At 41.2% G+C, this 21,343-nt stretch overlaps 1 long non-coding RNA gene across 1 annotated transcript; it reads left to right on the forward strand.

Annotated features, from left to right (window-relative positions):
* Window positions 1–711: 711 nt before the first annotated feature.
* LOC135327178 (uncharacterized) lies at window positions 712–13,893 on the forward strand. Its single transcript, XR_010387331.1, has 2 exons — window positions 712–3,472; window positions 6,547–13,893. It is a non-coding gene; the product is annotated as an uncharacterized LOC135327178 (long non-coding RNA).
* The last annotated feature ends 7,450 nt before the right edge of the window (window positions 13,894–21,343 follow it).

Raw genomic sequence — 21,343 nt, forward strand, 5'->3', positions numbered from 1 at the left:
AGCCTGGCTTGGTCCACAGAACTGCTGCTGAGCTATTTGGCTTACTGTGAAGCACTGTACCAAAGACCTCCCCACCCATGGACTGCTGGAGAGTATGGCACACAAACGCAACTCGGTCCAGTGCTGAGTGTCAATCCTGTGGTTGCTCGCATTCTAGCTTTAGTCTGTGCAAAGATGTACCTGAGCAGTTAATCTGGAAAAAGATCAGCACTTGGGCTGTGTTGCTTCAAATGTGCTCTGGAAAAAGATCAGCACTTGGGCTATGTTGCTTCAAAAGTGCTCAGTGTGCACTGCACACTTCAGTACAAAACTTGCAGTTAAGCGCTGGATTGCACAAAGTTAAGTATATTGTGATGAGGTTATGCTAGGTGTGGACACCTCTGCATTGCAACTAATCCTGGAAAGGTCTATTTTTGTGTGTGTTTAAGTAAACCTGAGCTGGTAACTGACAGTGCTTCAGAGGCAAGGCTGTCTGCCTGTCTGTGCCAGAGAGATGAGACAAGCTGTGGTCTGACAAATTCTCAAGCATGGTGCCAGCTCTTACACTCCAAAAAAATAATTATTGAGCGTTACAGTAAACTATTTAAAAGCCCACTAAAAATACATTTTTTTAGAAAGAACAAATTCTAGAAAACAGGGAATGTTGTGATTAAGATAATGAGATAGTTACTGCCATCTTCCAATGCTGTTCCTCGGCCGTGTTACTAAATTGGGGGGGGGGGGGGAGAGCAGGGGGCAAAGTGAAAGTCGTAACCAAGGGTAAAAATGCAATGTTACAGCTGCTATTTTCCATCAAATTATGCACCATTATTTATGTATTTCTAAGGAAGTCCTGCAGCTACATCTATAGGCTGGGCTCCCTGACCGTACATACTAGTGCGCTCAGCTGCTCTGGTGAGTCAGATGCAGTGACACAAAATTATATGTTGCTTTCTATATGATTCAGCTTAAAATACAAGCTTTTGGAGTGTGAGTACATAAACAACAGCACACAGCATTCCTTAGCAGAAGCCATTTAATTTAGGGTAAGTAAACTCTGCACTGTGGAAAAAACGCAGAACTCCAGGGAGAGCATCGGTTGACTGTCTTTCCTGTGCCAGAATCGCCTGGTTTTGCCTGTCTTCCTTGCCGTGGATCTGTTTTTTCCCCCAAACATTTAGTTTCTGTTTCTCCTGTTGGGCCTTCTCAATCTGCTCATGTACCTGATTATTTTTTGTTTGCTTTTGCCATTTCTCTACAAATAATCTTCCTGGAAAACTGGGAACACCAGTAAGCATCTCAGGTCCCTGGCCAAGTTTCCACTCACGTGGTTTCAGTTGCTCTATTCTGTCAGGTAATTTACATGCAGCTTCCTAAGGATATAATTTAGTGGAGTGCTATTAAGAAGCTAACCTTTATGTCTTGGCTTCAGTCCACATAGGTCAGGTTTATGTAAGCTTGTTTCCTTATGATGAGTTCAGTGGCTACTCTTAAAAGTCCGTGGTTTCCTATTACACTATCCTAGGGAAAAGGCAGTGTTAGGCTGTTCTTGCAAAGACTTAAAAAAGGGCAGAGTCAGCTTGCTCTTTTCACCTACAGCATGACCCAGAATCTTCTGAATCTTGCTTTTCTATGTACGCACGACTTGAGGCTCTTACGGTGAGAAGGGTAGGCTTTCAATGAGTGACAGGTCCAATGCTCCACTGGAGCTGGTGTGCTCCAATAAAAGAGAGGTTCTTAAAACCAGCATGGATGTGTTAAACTGACCCTCTAAACTACTTTGCTCATAGCAGAGCTGATGCCCTATTCTCAGGTTTTGGTTTCATCCATACTGGAGTTGTTTTGTATCCAGTATGGCATGCATTCTTGGGAGAAATGCTATGTGAGCCCTCTGCTTTGAGCTCTCAGGGAACGTTTCACGACGTGGAGGCTTTGGTGGCATTGCTGGTCTAAGCAGTCCTTTGCTACCTTCTGCTGCTTGCACTTCTGCACCATAGCATACAGCTGTCTGGAGCTGCCTAGCAAGCTATCAGCATGTTAATCAGGGTGTTACACACCGCACCCTGTCCTGTATATGCTTTTTTTTACCCCAGGGTGGAAGTGAAGGAGGCTCATATTTGTGTGAGTTTTTAAAACCTGGATCAGGTCAGATTTAGAACACTTTTAAGATAGCAGTAAAAACAGGTGGCCAGTGTGCAGCTGAAGTTGGACAGCGTTTAGGCTTTGTTACTGCAGCCTCTGTTTCCTTAAACTGCGTCTAAGGATGCTGGGGAGCAGCAGCAGCAGTATGTCCCTTGTGCACATGCATGTTAAGCATGTTTTTTTTCTGCTTTGTAGGTCTGACCCAGCCAAGTGTTCTCCTGTATGTAGCTTTCTGACCATGCAATTGCAGCATTAGAAAACCTCATGTCTGTAAGCAGCATTGGTGATTGCTAGATGTAGTTCAGACAAATTGCAACAGGAGAAGGGAGCTAGAGTAAGATATGGAGAAGTTTTTCCCAAGTTTCTGTCCTTTAGGACTGTTAAAGAGAGTACTGATTTGTTATAATTAGGGACTTATATGTTGCCCCTACACACCTGGCTAAATGCACCTTTTATATGTAATTGAAGAGTAGATCTGCAAGAAGAGAATTAGATGCTAAGATATATCATAAATGATGGATGAAAGGCTTAATCTCAACTTTCCATGTCAACATTTTTGGACTCTTCCTGATACGGCTGAAGGTAGCTTCATTACTATGAACTTTCTCACAATGCAAATATGATTTATTGCCTCTGTTCTGATAGTAGTGCATGTTTTCCTGCTGTTCCAGAGTGAAATGTGCAGTGATTTCACTGTAATTGCTCTGCTTTAGCAAATGTCAGATAAAATAATAATTGTGTCCCCTAAGAATTTGATTATTTTTGTTGTTAACCTTTCTGGAAAACAAAGGAGCAGAAGTGAAGGCAGATGCAATCCTCAGGTGAATTGGAGGGAGGATGTTGTGCAGCCAAGTAGGTACATCTCACATGGGACAAAGGACACTGCATGCTTTACTAGTTCATATTAGTGAGATCTGTTAACCCTCCTATAAATCCGTGCCCATGAGAGCTCCTTTCATCACCAGGGTAAATTGTGAATGGAGCAACTGCTGTCCCAGTGCTACCTGCTGGAAACAAGTGGATGAAGAAGGGAAAAGGAAATTTTACTAGCTACTCCAGTCCAGTGAAAATTAACAAATTTGGTTACTGTCTTCACTGAGAACCAAAGGAATCAAGGAAGCCCTGAAGAGCTTGGCTTGTTGCCTGTAGACACCTGGGATGGAGTATCTGTTCCCTCTTGAGAACAGATTGAAAGTGACAGTCAGTCCCAGACAAATACAGTTTATATTTGAATTGTTATGTTTGAAAACTTCTAATTGTGCTTGTCTTTCCAACTCTCATCCATGAAGAGGCTGTGGGTTAGCCTTGCTGGGAGTACAGCGGCATGTGGCGTGCTTGGCCATGGAAGCAGGTATGTGTGGGGACTCTCACAAGTTTCCAGCAGCACTATCTTAAGCATTATTGCTCTCCAGAATGGATACCATTGCTGGCATTCATTCTGAGTGAAGTTACAGCCTCCTTTACATAGGTTTTTTGCCATCTAGACTACTCCAATGCTTTCATTTAGTCAGTTCTCCATTATCTGAAGGTAAATTTAGGCACAAATCATGACATGAGAGCCTTGGTTTGAAATATGCCTGCCTTCCCGTAATAGTCAGTCATACTCTCTGGTATGGGTGGATCTGCCTATTACGGTGCAATACATTTGGCAGATTTTCATTCCTCCCCAAGCAACCATGCAACTGAATTTTCTGCATACTTTGCTTATGCTGTATGTGCATGACCTGTAGGTATTCTGCACCTCTCTGAGGCAAGATGGGATGGGTACCCCAGTCTTCCTCGAATTTACTGCTCAGCAGTCAGGCAGTGACACAGCTGTGAATTCACAGCATTATTTTGCTCATGTCCATCACCCATGAATGGAATTTGGTTTTGTCACCATTTTGTTTCTTGATAATGCATAAGTGCTAAGGTAGGCTTTGTGCCAACACACAGGTTTTCCAAACTTTTTAGACCTCTTCCTCTCCTTTTCTATGATAGCTTGGCTCCCTGTCTCCTCTGTACAGTATGCTTATTCAGTGCTCAATCTGTAGTTTATGCCCTAATGTGTGTGAGAAGCCCTAGGATAATTTTCTGTTTGTTCAGCTGTGTGGAGCTGATGGTACTGGTAACTGCAGGGTTCCGCCTATTGCATCCCATCATTATAGGGAATTAAAAAAGAAAGCTTGTTGGAGGGAGGCCTTCTTTCCCTTTTGTCTCTTGGGAGGGCCTGCCCAGCTTCAGAGATGGAGCGATGATCACCCTACTGAACGGGCAGCCTCGGCTGCTGCCCTCCATCCTCCCCTGCCCGCGGTGGTGGGACAGCAGCACCCAGGGCTGCGCACCATGTCACGCTGGCTCTGCACCCTACAGTGGGGAAGGTGTGGGGACAGTGATCTCATCAGCTGCCATCTTCTCCCCTCGGGCAGGCGTGGGCACTTCTGTCCCCGTGCCTTCTGTGTCTCCCTTCCAGAAGCCCATGCCCTTCCAATTTGGGAACAACTGTTCTAACAGATATGGGCCTTTAGCGCAAGCAGTTAGCCTTCAGAGACGGGGCATTGATGTGCCTTGGCATGCCACCACATGAAGCTTTCTCAGAGCTGACTGGAGAAAGCTGCTGTGCCTGAAGTAGTTCATAACAGAGGAGATGTGTCCAAGAAGTCTCGTATGTGACCTCTACTAAATTTGACCAAGTGCCTTATGTCTTTATCTTCTCTTTAGAGGCAGTGTGATCAAATATTCTTTCTTAGCCCTGCAGTGGTAATCGTGCAAGTATTAGGGTTTTGAAATCCTTTGTTAAATAAGACTATGATGAGCTCATAACACAAAGGTGGCTCTGCACTTTTTTGAAGAGTCCTGCAGGTCAGGTATTGAAGGAATAACAAATGCTAAAATTGGGTCATAAATCACAAGAGTTATTGAGCTCAGACTTCAGAGGATCTGGATCCCATTCTGTCACATTTAGTGGGCAAATTGTTTACACCTCTCAGGACTGTTTTGCTCTGGGTGACATCTGTGAGTCTCTAGCTGCTGTGTTGTTGACACCAACAGTTTTATTCTACTTTGGCATCTTCTGTCTCTGGGGACAAAAATCTTCTAGTTCTCATTAAATCTCTGAAAAAAAATAGATCTAATAACACTTAAGAGGTAGATGAAAAGTACTTTCCATGTGCTGAGTTTCATATTTTTAATCTTATTGTTTTAAAAAAATGTAAAGTAGCACTTTCCATTTCTTAAACTGGTGATATCTGGAATAAGGACAGGAGCTTATTTCCGTGAGGTTAAATAGACCTCTTCAGCCATTTGTTTCAAATGCCTCATTTAAAGGAAGACAAATACAAAGCAGAGCAATCGCTCTAGTGTCCAGAGGCATAACGCATCCACTCCAAATACTTTCTCTTCTGTAGTGCTCAGTCACTTGGAATCATTTCCTTGCTATTTTCCAGGAGACGATGACTCTTGCCTGATGCTCACTTAGCCGCTTTTCTCTGCGTAGACTATTAGAATTGTAATTGGCTATATATTTTAAAGCTAGTTTCACACTTGGTCATCAGTGACAGTTTATTGAGATTTAGATATTCCTTTTTCCAAGCTTTGCTGGGGCAGCCTTTGATGAATAGGCGCTGGGTGGGGTTTCTTTGATTCATAAGGTGTGTAATTATTTCAGCTTCAGCTTTTGGATGGCAGATTTTTCTATTGTCTTGGAATGTGGCACTAAAATACACGGTATGATCAAAATTCTGGCTTAGGTACTCTTGCTTCATAGCCTTAAGATGGCAGAAACTTAAAATTTTCAACCACCTGATAAGACAAAAATACCATTTTGCAAATGTGACGTGAAGACACAGGAGCCCAGAATTGCTAGAAACCAACCAGTCACCAGCACTGAAATGCAGCAGCAAAAAAACATCACTTTTCAGCACGCTGAGGAAACCCAGCCCTTCTTACGTTATGCCTAAAGTGTTCTGCCTACAAATTATCATCCCTTGGAAAACTAGCTGACAACACTTTAAAGAGGAAATTCAAATAATTAGCAATACATCTATAGGGTGTCACCATTTTAACACACTAGTAAGTGCAGAAGGCTACCACTCCCACTTTAATAAGGGTTGTCTTGGAAGCAGTTTCATTACTTACAGATAAAATGTAACTTTTTCAACCTTCCTGTAATACCACAGTTTTAACTACTAGGATATCCATTTTCATACATACTCTGCGGTCACTGAAAATGTTTCATTTGCTTTTCTACATCCAAGACATAAAGGGGCTTTGTGTTATTTCTTTTAAAAAAACAATCAAATTCGTAAGAGGGAGCCTTGATGATTTTTTGTTAAGACAGGAACATGAGACTTTGATTTTTTTAATAAAATGAACGTATGCACTTGCTTATAGAGTCAATGATCAGGCAGGGATTGTGGTTTACTAGCCAATCTGTTTTGTTTACAGAGCAACAGAGAGAACATGGATCACATCACCAGTCATAAATCCTCCTCTTAGTATCTTCTCCCCCATCACGGACTCTCCTAGGGTTGTGGCCGTAAGTTTAAACCTGACGGTGCCAGGGAGGGCCGGCTGCAGCTGCAGTGTGGGTGAGGGAATGGCCGCGTTACCCTGCGGGGTGCAGGACCTGGAGCACACACGACGCCCCGTAATGCCCATGGGCAGCGAGACGGCGTGAGCGTCTCCATCGCCCATGCTCTGCACCACTCGCTTCACGCCTCTGCTTGAACTCTCCTGTGTATCCAGATACCACACGGTGCTGCCAAATGCACGTAGGAAGTATTGGGCTATGGCAGCTTTGAAATTAGAGAGGCTGCTGTAACTGCTGCTGCTGGCCTATTGTACTTGTGGGTCTCTACCAGCAGAGGGTGGCTCCAGCAGTGCTTCAACACTGCTTTAATGTTTTTTCATTTTATAGTCTGAGTGAGTGTAACAGCCCTACTGCTTCCTTTTTTTTCCTAATCCTCCAGTTACTTTTATTTAGGAATTATATGACAAAGTTTTTATCTGAGCTTTTTTTCATTTTGCTTTGCGTGTCTGTAGTTCTTCCTGCTGAGAATAGCTAAACATTATACATATACATACAGGAGCCTGCTCCTAAACATTATTTGTGCATGTATAATTACTCTCATGTGGAGTCCCAGTATTTTTGACAGTTAATGACTAGACAGTTAATTATGTGAGTAGCTATTATGCAGGAATGAGCTCAATTCTCATGCTTGTGTTACAGTGAGACTAATTTGTCTCTTGAGATGCTTGTGACTTTCTATTGATTACGGAGGGATCAGAGGCCAGACTAGCACAAAATTATACTTCTAACCTCCACACCAACCTTAGATAAGTTTTGCCCGTTGTGTCTATAGGCTGATGTTACTAATATTGGGAAATACCCTGCCTAATTTTTAAAGGCCCAGGGGTACTTATCAGTACTGTGATCTGATTTCATATCCAGTGGCATAAAGTGTGATAGTTACTCATGTAATTACTAGGGAGTCATCAGCTTTTCTGAAGTCACTGGAACTCCATATGGGAATAATTGCACATGTATAAGTAGTTCAGGCTGTTGTTGACTGAAGATCTGTTAGGAAGTAATACATGGTAAAAGGTAGTAATAGTAAGTGATGATGGAAAATTTATCATGTTCTAATATTTAGTGATTCATATTCTGTGTTAATGTTCTGCTGAGGACTTTCCTACACAATATTTAGATGTTTTTAAGGGGTTTGAACGAAGATTCAAAAATACCTATCCTTGATTTCAGTTGATTTATCCGTCAGCTGGAGTGAAGGGGCTCAAAGTTCAAATCAGGCTGTAGTCAGCTGTGGAGAGTAGATTTGGTGAGTCAGAAAATCTCTAAAGTAGTTTCATTTACTTAAGAGGCAAGGCCTGTATTTTCAAAACTGAATTCCTGTCTAAAGTGCTTTAAATTTAAAAAGCTGGATACCAGCAGTTCTCACTTCGGAACCATCTCAGAAGTATAGCATAGATGAGACCTTAGCATCTCCTGGAGTAGATAACATTCCTATGAGTTTGCAGAAAAAGAGCAAACTAGTGACCAGCTCAAGCAAAAGATTGAAGATTTGCAACACATCTTCCACAGTGGCTATAGAGAGTGGATAATCTCTGTCTCTCTTTTCCACAAAGCACAGGAAATACCAAACCCTACAAGAGTAGCGTTTGCATCCACCTCTTCTGCAGACATCAAGCCTTTTGAACGAGCTTTCTATGCCCACAGTACAGAACTATGTCCACAGTACAAGAAGGATGTTTGATGCATTAGAACACAGCGAAACACCACAAGAATGATTAAAGGATTAGAGAAACGGGGTCAGGAGGATAATACAAGGTTTCAGCAGAGACAGGGGTCCACAGGGCCACAACAGTTTTCCAGTCCGTGCAAACTGTATAGAAGGATCTGCGGGAGTTTAAGTGTGCTCAGCAATTGAGCTCTGTGCAGGGTTAATAATACAGAAAGTCTTGTCTGTGATCTCTGACTGTAATGACTTATTAGTATACCTATCAGCTTTCAGGTTATGGAAATGACCTATGATTTATAAAATAGCCTCTTCCTGTTTGCAATGCTTTAGTGAGATATTGAGTCATCTCTAACCCTTTAGCCTTCCCTGCACAGCTTCTTTCTCGTTTGCTCTCTGTCCCTCAAAATTTGGATTGATGAAAGTGGACAATGTTTATCCCCACCCCCCACCTCCCCTGGGAACTTGTCTGAATTTTATCAGTTTTGGATGAATTACTGCCTTTTCCTGAGAAAAAGTGTTATGAGTTACACCACTGATGATTTGAATCGTAGTAAAAAATAAGTTGTGTGTAGTTTGGGGGAAATTAATTATTTTTTTGATTTTTTTTTATTAACTACTTGCATTCACTGCAAGATCTAATCTTTGATTTCCTAAAGTGAACTTGAATTATGTCAGAGTTTTAGCCTTTACCCCTTTCACAGAGGAGACAAATTCTGTTTTGCTTTTGTTTTTTCATATGATGACAGTCCAACCTATGCAGCTGGATTAATTGCGAGAAGGTCATGTTCTAGCCTCTGCTTGATAAGAATGTTCTTTGGCTTCGTTAAACAGGGCCAAACTATAGGGAACTATATGTCCTAAAACTGTATGGTAGAGCTGTAGATACTAAGACCAAATTCATTCAAATCTATGAAATTGTATCCATTGATGACCTTCTCTTAGGATCTAGTTCAATTCCTAACATGGTTTTGGTTCCACCTACTGAACTGAAGTGAGTTTTATTACTGTGTAGCAACAAAACCCTGCCATCCAAAAATCTACTTGCCTATGAAAACCTGCTTCACAGATCACAGTCCCTATAAAGATTTTTTTCTGCCCTGTGTGCAAACCCTTCTGGATTTTGTAGGACCTGCACTGATTTGTTTGTATGCTCTGACTTCATGCCCAAAGTGTGTCATGGCTACAAACACTCCAGTCTTCAGCTTTTCCAGCAAGTTGTAGGCAGCTTCCCAATTAGCATACTGACTCAAAGTGGTTTCTTGCTCAGAAAAGAGTTTGTGTGGTGTGAGAAGGCACCTAACTCTTCTCCTGTAGTGTGATGAACCCAGGTGCCCAAGAGGAGGTTCTGGATTCAGCTGGAAGATAGATGTTGCAATGCTCCACCAGATCATGTTTCACTGCCTTTTGGATTGAGCTCCTAATCCTCCTGAAATCTCAGCAGTAAGGTATCTGACCCTTTGAAGGGCCCTTCGAAGGATGAGATGGAGAAGGTTTCTGAAAACAGGACATAAATTCTTTAATCAGGCTTGCACAGTTGGAAATTTTAGCCTTTTTCTGCAAAATACAGCATAGGTTAAAATAAAGCAGGTTGGATGTTCTCATTTCTTATTCACAATGGTTCCATTTATTTTAATTTCAACTCTGAAAATATAGCATCTGGCTATGAGCTTCATTTACAGTGGTTATGCAGCCTGATGTGTGTGCTGAAAAATAGCAGGAGACCGCAGAACTACGTTATTCCTTTGTGCCAGTGAGATGTTCCTGTTCATCTCTTGGACAGTGTCATAATTCACTTAGTGGTCTTAGCCTCTATGTCTGGGCTGTTTGAAGCTGATAATGTATGACCTCATGAATAATCTATATGTTAGTTGTATAGTCATTCTGCCTTCCTAGAGGCAAGTCTTTTTTGGACATTATCTCACAGAGAAAGAGAAAAGAAAACAGAACAGGAAAAGTGGCATTGAGAGAGCCAACAATTTTCCAAATTTGAACTACATTGCCTTTGCATACTGACAATTTACAATTGCTTTGTCAAGTTACGGAAGTTTTCAAAATCTTTGACAAGGAAAATATGAATGTGACATACTGTTCTTTCCTTATGGAACATTTTAATGGCTACGCTCCACTTTCTCAGTGGGCTCTTACTTTCTTAGAGCAGGAATTTGTCGCTGCTTTCTTGATTTGGAGGAACTCGCTGCCAAAGTCAACAAGGAAGGAATTGACAGGATGGACTTTAGCAACAGGGAAATTGTGACACGACTGCAGAGAATGTATGCGGGGAGGAGGGGCTATTTCTGTTTCAAAAAGCAATTTCTTACTGGCAAAACAAGTTCCACTCTTTCTTGCAGATGTCTTGTCTCTGTCTTGCAGAACCGCTAAGATGTTTCTTCTTGTCAGAAGCCAAAGAAGAGAGATTTACTATAGTAATAATATCTATACACATGCTATTTTAACTCAAATCATTCTGTTTAGCTGAACTAAGGCAGGTTTTAAAAACAGCCAGAACTGTAATAATTAGAAGTCTTTGCAGTTGTTATAGGGGTTGTTTTTCTGCTGAGTTCACCCACATGCTGCAGATTCTAAGACAAAGGAAGGAAGTACGCATTGGTACAAAAGCACACTAAAATATCACTCATTACCTTCTGCTGACTGGTCATGGGTGATTGGGGCCAGGCATGTCAGTTTTCCAAGAGAAGAGAAGTCACGGGTGCAAAACCTGAGTGTATGGAAAATAACATTTTTTATACTCAAATATCCATGTTAAAGCAATGAAGGTGCTAAGCACCACACAGGGCAGTCATATCTTTTGGAAATGTAGCTAAACACAAGTGTGCAGGAGTCCAAGATCTCACTAAAGCAGTGGTGAAGCTGGCAGGCAAGTTCTCTTCTTCTCTGCTTGCTCTTCCCTGAAACACTATGACCAAAATTAATAATTCACCGTGTCTTCCCAAGCCTGAATATTCACTCATGCACAAAGAGAAAAACTGGAAGACTTTTGAAAGCACCCTGATCACTGGGACAAAATCTTGGTTAGCTATGAGTGGAATGTGCTCTTATAACATGCAAAACAGCCTTAAAAAAAAAAAAAACAGTGGTTTAGGTCAAAAGCTAACAAGATGAGCTATGAGTTCTTATTACTTCCCATGTTTCTTCATAGTAAACATCTGGCATGGTTTAAAAATGCTGAGAATGTGACAGCAATTGACAAATAAAGACTGGATGTTAAGGAGATACTGCGTTCAGTAAATTTTAATTGTTTTTGTAAAACACAACTGATGCTGATGTAGGTCTTGCATTTGCAATCTCAACCAGAAAAACGAGATTAAGTTTTCTCTACCACGACCCTTACACACCTTGCTTTTCACACTTGTGCAAGCACACCTAAATGGGCCACATCCCAAATGGCTTAGGGAGAGAGATCCTGAGAAATTACAGTTCTTTGAATTTCTTGTTTTCAACTTTGTTTTAATGAAAGCATGTTTCTTATTTTTAGTGTGTGCTCAGTGTATGTGTATATGTGCGAGACCACGTTTCCACTGTTGTTATTACTGGATTTGTGCACTACCAGTTCACTGAGCACAGAGGTTTGGTTCCAGTTAGGTGGAGGCACGTGACGGCGTTTCTGTTGAATTACTCAGAATCTGTGGTATGGACGTAATAGCTGGTGGAGGATAGGTGATACCTGATGTGACATAAAGTGACAATGGCACAGAGAGACAGTAGCTGTAATCGCATTAAGCACGCCAGTACAAAATTAAACCAGCAAAACTTTTGAAGAAATTTTAACTGGCAGCATGAGTTAAAGCTGGATGTGCATAGTGGGTTATGGCATATCTAGCCTGATACAGAGGACTCTAGTGTGGGATTTATTGTGTCATCAAGCCACAGCCAGAGAGAAAGAGGGTGAACTGTATCTTTTATAGTTGCTAAAAATGGAAAGCACTCTGTCGCTGGTATGCTCTTCTCAGTGAAAAAGCCAGTGCTATTTGAAAACTGCTGTTGGAGATGATTCAACCATCATTTGCATGTTAAATCTCTGAGAAGATTCTGTGTTACTGCATTAAGTAAGGGAAGAAGAACAATAGCAAATTGGTAACATGCATTAACAGTGAGATTTAAGGGAGATGCACAAGCATTTGTATAACTGTATTTCATTGAGCTAAGCCAGGGTACAGTTATTGTTTGCTTGGATCATTTAAGTGGCCTAAGACCTAAATATATACTTAATATCATACAGCCACTTCTGCTTGTCCCCCAGTGACATGTTAACCATGTTAATAAACTCTACTAGCTAAATACTAGCTGGGTTTTTCTGGTTAAAATAAAACCAGGTCTTCATTACATTTTAAGATAAAAGAAAAAAATTCTGCCTTTCATTAGGTTATCTGGTTTATGCTGTATTAATTTGATGAGTAGATAGTTTGAATCATTAATTTATTGATCTACCTGAAATCACAGCCTGAACTGTATAGAATGTAGCGTATCGCTTTGTTTCCCAATTAGTTTGGTGAAATTGTGAGTGAATTGGGTAAGTACTTTGTGAGATTTACGTTTGGACACTCACTGTTTTTATGCAACCCATACATGGGATACAAGATCTGTTTACTTCATCAACCTGGGTCCCAACTCTGAAGGCATACATAAGCTCTGATGTGAAATCGCAAGCCTCGTCTTGTGCCTGTCTCCAAATGACTCCCTACGTCTCTTGCACTACACAGATTGTACCATCACCGACAGCATGGGCAAAGGTAACAGCTGTCTTGCAATATTGAGAATGGAGCTGTTTCTCAATTATAAATATGCGTATGTGCTATGGATTTGCTTGCCTGCCTTTATTCACCAGCATAACTCCACAGAAGATGTAGAAATGCCGAATGTACAATGAATAATGAACACCTTCCTGGATACAGAGCCAGTCTGAAACAAGGCAAAGTAGGTGACTACACAGAGCAGCTGACTTCTGCAGGGCAAAACAGTCACAGCCATTCGACCTGCTTTTTCAGCCTGGAGGGGTGGGACCTGCTTTGTTCTTTTTTGCTCATTTTATATATTGTGCTCCTTTAAAAGGCTGTGGTTTGGCAGCAGGGAGGAAGGCTGCCTCGCTGTCTTGTCTTGGATGCTGCAGCCACAGGTGGACCTGTGGAGGAGGGACAGCAAGCCTTTCTGTGGAGCAAGTAAGCACGATGGGTTGGTTGAACCATCTTAAGTGTGGGATGGGACAGAGAGAGGTCTCACTGAGGGGCCTGCTTTAAGAGCAGAAACAAGGAGGTTTTCTGAGAAAAGCAGGGAGCAGTGATGCACCAGGCCTGGGAGGTAACAGAAAGAGAAAGCTGGGCTGTGCTGAGTTTGTTGTAACCCAGGAAAGTAGCGAAGAGTTGCTCAGGTGAGAGCAGGTCTGAAAGAAAGGACCTAGCCTAAAAGGATAGAGAAAGAGGGAAGAGTCATTTGCAAACTTCCTGTTTCACCTCACTTCAGATGTTTTCTATTAAAAAAATTGTGCTTATTTATGTTCTAATAAAACCTAATAATAATAAAACCTTTCTCGAGTTAAGTGCTTTGTGTTTTGGGGCATTCATTGTAAAGAAAAACTGCAGGTACCTCAAAGCTCTCCTAACTTCTATCATAGTGCCAATACCATTACATATGCTATTACCTCCAAAATGACTTTGTCTGCCGTTAGCTTTTTACAAGGATTATGGCATGAATCTCTTAGTTACTTTCTGATAACCCCGTTGCGCTCCTTGCACTTTGTGTACTGATTTGCACATTTATAAAAGAAGAGTAAATTGCAAAACATAATGATTTGAATTTAAACGCATTGCTGAACTTCGGCCTGTGAGCTTCAGGTTGCAGTTGTGATCTTTCACATTTCCACGTGCTGGGTACAGAGGTAAAGAGCAATATAAGAGCAAATAAAGGAGAAACAGATTTGTAAAGCACTTCAGCAGAGCTAAGTGGTATTACCAGGCTATATTCATCAGTCTGATTTTTGCCCTTTTGAAGGCTTTTGTCTTTGCAGAGTGTGTAGCATGGGGCCCTTTATTACTGATGCAGAGCTTAAAGAAAGCATTTATTTGCTCCCATATACTTATTAATGTGGTAGTGTGTAATTTGTGCAGTGTTCCACAAATAACTACACAGTACTTCCTTATTCCTGTGACAGAAGCAGTTAGGGGAAAAAAGGGTAAAAGGAGAAGCAAGAATTTCTGCTAACAAGAAGAAAAAACAGTCACAAATGATCTAAAAAGATTTTATTTGAGCAGGAAATAATATTCCTGTTTACTGTTAAATGCCACTGCAGTCCAGCAATGCAGCAGCAGCTTTTAAAGTACTAGCATTCTAGAGATGTTTTCAGTAGCAATGTATGTGTATATATATACACACACACACACGCATGCACACACACACATATATGTGTACATATATATAAATATACATATATGGAATATCTAGGGTACATTTCATTTCGGAAATGGATTCTGGCACCTTTGACAGCACTGAAGTGGTTAATTTGACACAGAAATACATTCTGTTCACCATTTGTCTATAAATTAAAAGTGATGCCAAAGTACCCAAACACCATATATATAAATTGTACTCTAAGCAAGAACTGATCATGGCCAGGCTTGTAACCGATCCAGATTCCTATCTCACTTGGAACATATCCAAACTACGGTTCTCATAGTATATCCAAATTTACCAGATGCTCCCGATGTAAAGAGAACAGCTTGTTGATTCATTATGGATTGTTTGCTCATGATAATTACTTTACAAATTGAGTAACGTTTACTGAAAATACTTTTTGGACCAATGCAGTGCATTGCTGCAAACAGGCAGGGATATTGGGCAGCTGTATGTTCCTTTCCTACTTTAGCATGTAGATAAACTGTAGCTGGAGTTTTTCTCCCTGCTAGCAATTTGCTCAAGTGGATTGTAAAAACGCTTGGGAATTAGCCTGGGAGTTTTATGATAGTCTTGGAGGAGAACACTCTGAGTACTTCTTTAACCGCCCCTGCTTAGGTCAGCAAGTAAATCGTTTTTCTTCGGTATCTGTGGAATCCTGGGAAAGGTTACACTTCAGCTCGGCATTACTGGGACAGCGAGAGCTTTAGGCACCGCCTAAACCTGAAGTAGTCCCTGTGGTGCTATCGTTCAGCTTTGCGGCTCCCAGGAGTCCCCCATCCTGCTTGCCCCCCGCCCCCCCCCCCCCCGGCCACCTTGCACCTCCCCCAAAACTTTGCAGCACAAGCAGGGTGGCTCTGCTCCTCACATACAGAGATGACTACTCTGTCATAACCAAAATAGGAAGCTTTTTCTGAGAATCCCTTGGCACACGAATGCAGCCGCGATGCTTTGGAGCTCCTCTGAAGCTGGATGCGGATGGGGCACTCTGGCTTGGAAGTCCTCAAGAGCAGCATAAAAGGTGTGTAATCATGTCCTTCTGCTTATTCTGGCCCTATGTAAGACAAAGCTATGTGTCACAAGCTTAACATTAAAAGGACTAAACAGGTCACTTGGTTCCTCTTTAATTCTTTTAATCCTCTAACAAGATACAAAATAGGCTTAAGTCAAAAAGTGTCCTTTAATTTAAAGGGTTGCTAGTTTATCAGTTTTGTGGTGACAAAAGTCCTCCCCTAGGAATATTGGTTTCGCAGAAGGACTGGTATTATTCCACCTGGAGTAATATGCCCCCTTACTCAATATCCGTAAAGATTCCTGGGAGTCAATTGCAATCATAGCAGCGGGAATAGTCAGACTGGGGTTAAACCTTCCAGCCCACACAGGGTAACAGGAAAATCCTGTTCGAAGAATAGGGGAAGAGTCTATCCCGGAGAACAAGAGATAATGTGCCGATAATGCTGCAGGCCCTCCACCCTCTGCGTGGTTACTCTGGTTTAAGTAGTGATCACAGAATCTGGCCCACTCTGATTCTTTACATTCTTTTATATCCTTTTATACAGGAGGGCTGTCCAGAGTGGGATAAGGAGAAACGGGTTTCTTGGAAGCTCTTACGTCACTGAGCTAGCAAGAATTTTGTTTAATGACCAAATATAGGTCTCTGCAAAAATATGTTTTATGGCCCAGGTGTGAGTCTTCTTGTCTAGATGGAAAACCAGGGAGGGAAGAGCTCCAGGCCTGTTGTTAGGCAGATGGATAGCGGTGCCAGCCGGCCAGCATGGGAGTGGGAGGAGAGAGGGCCTGGTTTGGCCCCTTCTCAAGGCCCCATGAGTGTAATGCTGGCACATAGCTGCATTAAGTAAGAGTTAAAATGCCATCCTTAGAAGAGATTTTCCCTTCTCCAGCGAGATGTTGGAAACTTTTTGTAAAACATTACACCCACAAAGATTTTTCACCAAACTACGGAGCTTTGGTTGGTCTAGTAGTGTAAACAGGACCCCAACATTGACACTTCCAGGCACATGGGCAAGCGAGAAGAGATTTCTAGCCAAGAATCACAGTGTTTCTTCCAGAAAAACACCCTGAGAAGCAATATCAAATTCACTTTATGGAGCTTCCTTCTAATCTAACCAAAGAGCCAGCAAGAAAGAAGAATATCCATCTCATCTACAGATTTCAGGGAAAACCACTTTGTTTCTCATCAGCAAACCATACATTTTCTGGTGGACAGTGTTTCTTTATTTCATTAAAAAAATCTGAATTTTAATGAACTCTCCATCAAATATATAGTCTCAAAAAAACCCTTGGAAATCTTTGCAGATATTTCAGTTTCTTTATCTTCCTTTCTGCAGTAAGTAACAAAGATAGTAGTAGTGGACAACATGAATTTATCTGAGAGAAATCTTATCCAACCGAAAGGAATCCTTTTATGAATGGGTAAGAAGATAGCCGGAGAGGGGAAAAGCAGTACAGATGTCCACTTCAGTAGGGCTTTTGTCTCACATAACATTCTCATAAGCAAAGTAGTTGAAATTTCTGTCATTACATTAACAACAAAACTGCAAAACTGTTGTATAACTGTACTCAGGCAGTATTTATCAGTGGTTCATTGGCACAACAGAATGATGTACCTGCAGGGGTCTGTCTTGGATCCGCTTCTATAAACAAGTAAGGGAGCAGCTTTTCCTGTTCAGAGCTTTGTGTTCAAACAAGTTTTTTATTTTCCAATGGACTTTAAAGTGCTAGCGCAAAAACTAGGTGCTCCTTTGCTAGTCAGATCCTTACTCACAGTGAGCATGGTGTTGTGCTGGTGGAAATTCATTATGTAAATCTCTTGCAGTATTTCTAGTGGGTTAATGTAAGTAGACATGTAGCTTCAATGCCATCAGTGGGATGTGGGATCAGATGGACTTGGTCTTTGGAACTAAGAAATCAAACACCAGTCATCTTCACTTCCTTTAGCTTGGAACAGATAATAAAAACGTATTTGTAAGCATTTGGAAAATAACAAGAAGAGGGCTAGCAGCTAATATGGATTTATCGGTAGAAATTACAATCAAATTTCCTTCTATGATAGGCTAACAAGACTCATAAATAAGCAAAAAGCAGTAGCTAATAGCTCCACTTCAGTAAAATTCTTGCCTCATGTAGTATTCTCATAAACAAACCAACTGAAACTCCTGTAGGGTCAGTACAAGACTGTTTTTATTCATTATCAAAATAGAAAGGCATGTCTACAGGGGTCTATCCCACATCTGCGTTTATTCAATGTTTCCACTAACAATATGGATGATGCAATAAAAAATACATGTGTGAAATTTGCTGATGGTGCACAAGTATGAAGGCTTGCAAGAAAAAAGGAGGGTGGGATTCAAATTCCAAACACTCTTGATAACAGGAGCAACGTTTTGAAAAATTAAACTCAAGAGGGACAAGCACAAAGTCATACATTTAGGCCTGAATAATCAGTTGCAGAGACACAGGATGAAGAGCAACTGGTTAGGCAGCTGTTTTCACAGAAGGATCTGGGAAGTATAACGGATCACAAATATCACAAACAAAACATCATATTGTTGTGCTGTTACAGAAAAAGACCAACATCCTACTAGCATGCTGGTGCTGTTGTAAGTAGGTTGTGGATTCTTCATCTGTGCAAGTTTATATTATATATATTTTACATATATATATTATATTATAGTTCTCTGGAACAGAGAGATGGGTTGGATGACCTCACCCGGTTTCTTCTAGTTCTGTTTTTCTCTCATGCTGTGGTTTTTCTTGTGACTCTGGATATTTGCAATTCTACCTGTGATCGCAGACGCTGAGACATTCCTTTTGAGTCTAGTTTAATTCAAAAACTGTTAATACGCTTTGACCAACATGCCTTCCACCATCACTCGTATCTTCATACCCCTGCAATTGTTTTCTGTGGCAGCAATGGCAGTTGCACTGCTACCAGCAGCTGAAGGAGGTCCTCGCCCTGCCGTGGAGCCATATGCTGTCACTGTTCAGAGTGGAGACCATAAACAGAAGTCTAGAGCACTTCAAGCTCTGTATGGTTTACTTTACAGAGTTGGCAAGCTCGAAACATTTCCACAAAGGGACCTAGGAATGTCAGATATGTTCTCCCCAAATTAACTGTAAACTTTCAGTAAGCTGGTTAATGCACAGAACTGCCAAAAAATATGGAATATCCCACAGCCAGTTGCAGGGGGAGGAAGGAAGGCCTGCCTAGTTGTGCAGCAGCTTCCAACAAATTAACCTGGCACCCACCACCTCTGTTAGATGCAACTAACCATTGAAGAAGACAAAGGATATCAAAGAGCTAAATGATTTTTTTATTTTGATAAACATAAGATCCGGTGTACTTCTTACCAGATCAAACTGAGACATAACGGAAAGGTCAGTCCATGATGTTAGCATGAGCCAGGCCAGCTACAGTCACGTTAAACACCAACAGAACCTACACAGTGTTTCACAACATGCAATTTACTCACGAGGTTCTCGGATGATTGAATTGCTAAAGGCAGATGAGAACTCAGGTTACTCAAACACTGCTGCAGATTTCACTCCCACAGTCATCTAACCCATATTTATTGAAAACAATTGTAAACGTGGATGATGTTGCTGCTGTTGCAGAAGAAAGAGCTGAACTCCCAGACCAGAAGGAACAGCAGAAGCTTGGTTGAGGGGGGATATGCACTGAGAATCAGACTGATAGTTTGCACAGATTGGAAAAGGTCAGAGCGAGGCAGGAAGGATTTAGAACTTGTACAGAGGGGAAACCTCTCGAATTTTTCTATGGAAGAGGATTTTTCATAGTTATACAGCTTAATTCAAGTTCTAACAAGCAGTGTCAAACCTGGTTCCAGTAAAGTGCATAAACCAAACCCAAGCACCATTTTTACTGAACTGTGACAGTTGTTGACTGCTATGGTTACATAGTGGTATCTGTGCCAATGGGCACTGCTCAACATCCATGCTGACAGCCAGTAAAATCTGAAACACCAGGAGATCTTTTTCTGTGTTAATTCCCCAGTGTTTTGTGATGGCATTTTATCAGTTGGAAAAAACAGCTGCCTTCTTGGTGGCTTTGCTGCAGTGTGAGACAACTGGTAGAGTGTGAAGTGATGTGATATGAGCAGTTTTAGTTCAGTGAAGAGCCCCTCCCATTATTTTTCTGAAGAACCGTTTGACTGAGAAGGTTGCTCATGTCGACCCTTTTTTTTAAAAAAAAGGCTCTGAAATGAAATGCTTTGAAAATGTAGTGTATTTTAACAAACATGCCTTTCACTCTCTCAGGTATGAGTTCCATCTAATCACAGCTGTTTTCCTTTGAGCTGTTAGCCTGCTTATAAGGAAGGCAAGGAGAGCAGCCCAGCAAAAATGTGAATTATTTATGCTCTTGCTGAAAGCACAAGTCTTGTCACTTGAGCCTTGTTTGATCGAATGGATCTGTGCAGACAGTTTCTGTAGCAACACAGAACCTTGCCTGGCAAAATGTCACCCAATCAGTCACAGGTAATACAGAATAGTAGCTGAAGATGACATAGAAGTCCCCAAGAAAAGTACATCTGGGTTTGAGTCCCTCATTCTCCCCAAATCCAAGAAAACGCTATTTCAGAAGATGAATTGTTGGCCTGTGAACTTGGCTAATTCAGGTACCGATATCGATGTGGCTGTGACACCGGCTTTTAAAGATTACACAAGCCTTTGTGGGAACTCGGTAAGCCATTAGCATCAGGAACACATGCTGCTGTGGTCAAGCTCTTACTAGTACCCCAGCTAGGTAGAATTAGCTTAAAGGAAGATGGGGTTTGCAAAAGCCTGCCATCACACCTTTGGTTGTTACATAGACATACCAAATACTGGGTTTGGTAATATTGTCCAAAATGCTTCAGAAATCTGGGTTTTATGCCATTTTACTTAATACAGATTGGCAAAGACAGGAATATGTAGATTCTGTAGAATATGTAGAACCTGTAGAAAGACAGGTCTTTCCCTATCTATCACTAGCCTTTGATCTTGGCTCATTCCTGTCTGCAGTCTGTCTGCCTTTTTGTAAAGATGAACCTATCACAGAGAAAATGTTATGGAAATTACAAGGTGTCAAGACTATCTTGAAAAGCTCTAAAGGGCAACAGAGTAACCTATCAGTAGCTGAGTCTAGACATACTAAACATATTTTTCAGTATGTCAACACTTAAAATTTTCCTAATTATCAACCTATCAAATATCATTTATTAAATATATTAAATGTCTTAAGAAGTTCTGAGGAAGTGAAACCCAAACCACATTTAAAATGTTACACTGTGCAGAATTTTGTAAATACAGAAATGTTAATAGGTGATTCCTTCATCAAGCATCTCCAATTTAGCCCTCTGCACCACTACTCACTAGAAAAGTAAACTGAAAGCTGAGGAAGGGACAAATTGAATTTCTGTGTTTTCCAGAGTTTATAATTCCAATGTTTCCTACAGTTTGCCTGTGTGAAGAAAACAGATTCTCTGCATTCACAGTAACTTAGGTGCTTGGCTTTGAATGGGAGATAATCCAGTTATAAAAAGCTTATGGTTATTTTTTTTTTT

This window comes from Dromaius novaehollandiae, chromosome 1 (genome assembly GCF_036370855.1).
Source record: "Dromaius novaehollandiae isolate bDroNov1 chromosome 1, bDroNov1.hap1, whole genome shotgun sequence".
NCBI lineage: Eukaryota > Metazoa > Chordata > Aves > Casuariiformes > Dromaiidae > Dromaius > Dromaius novaehollandiae.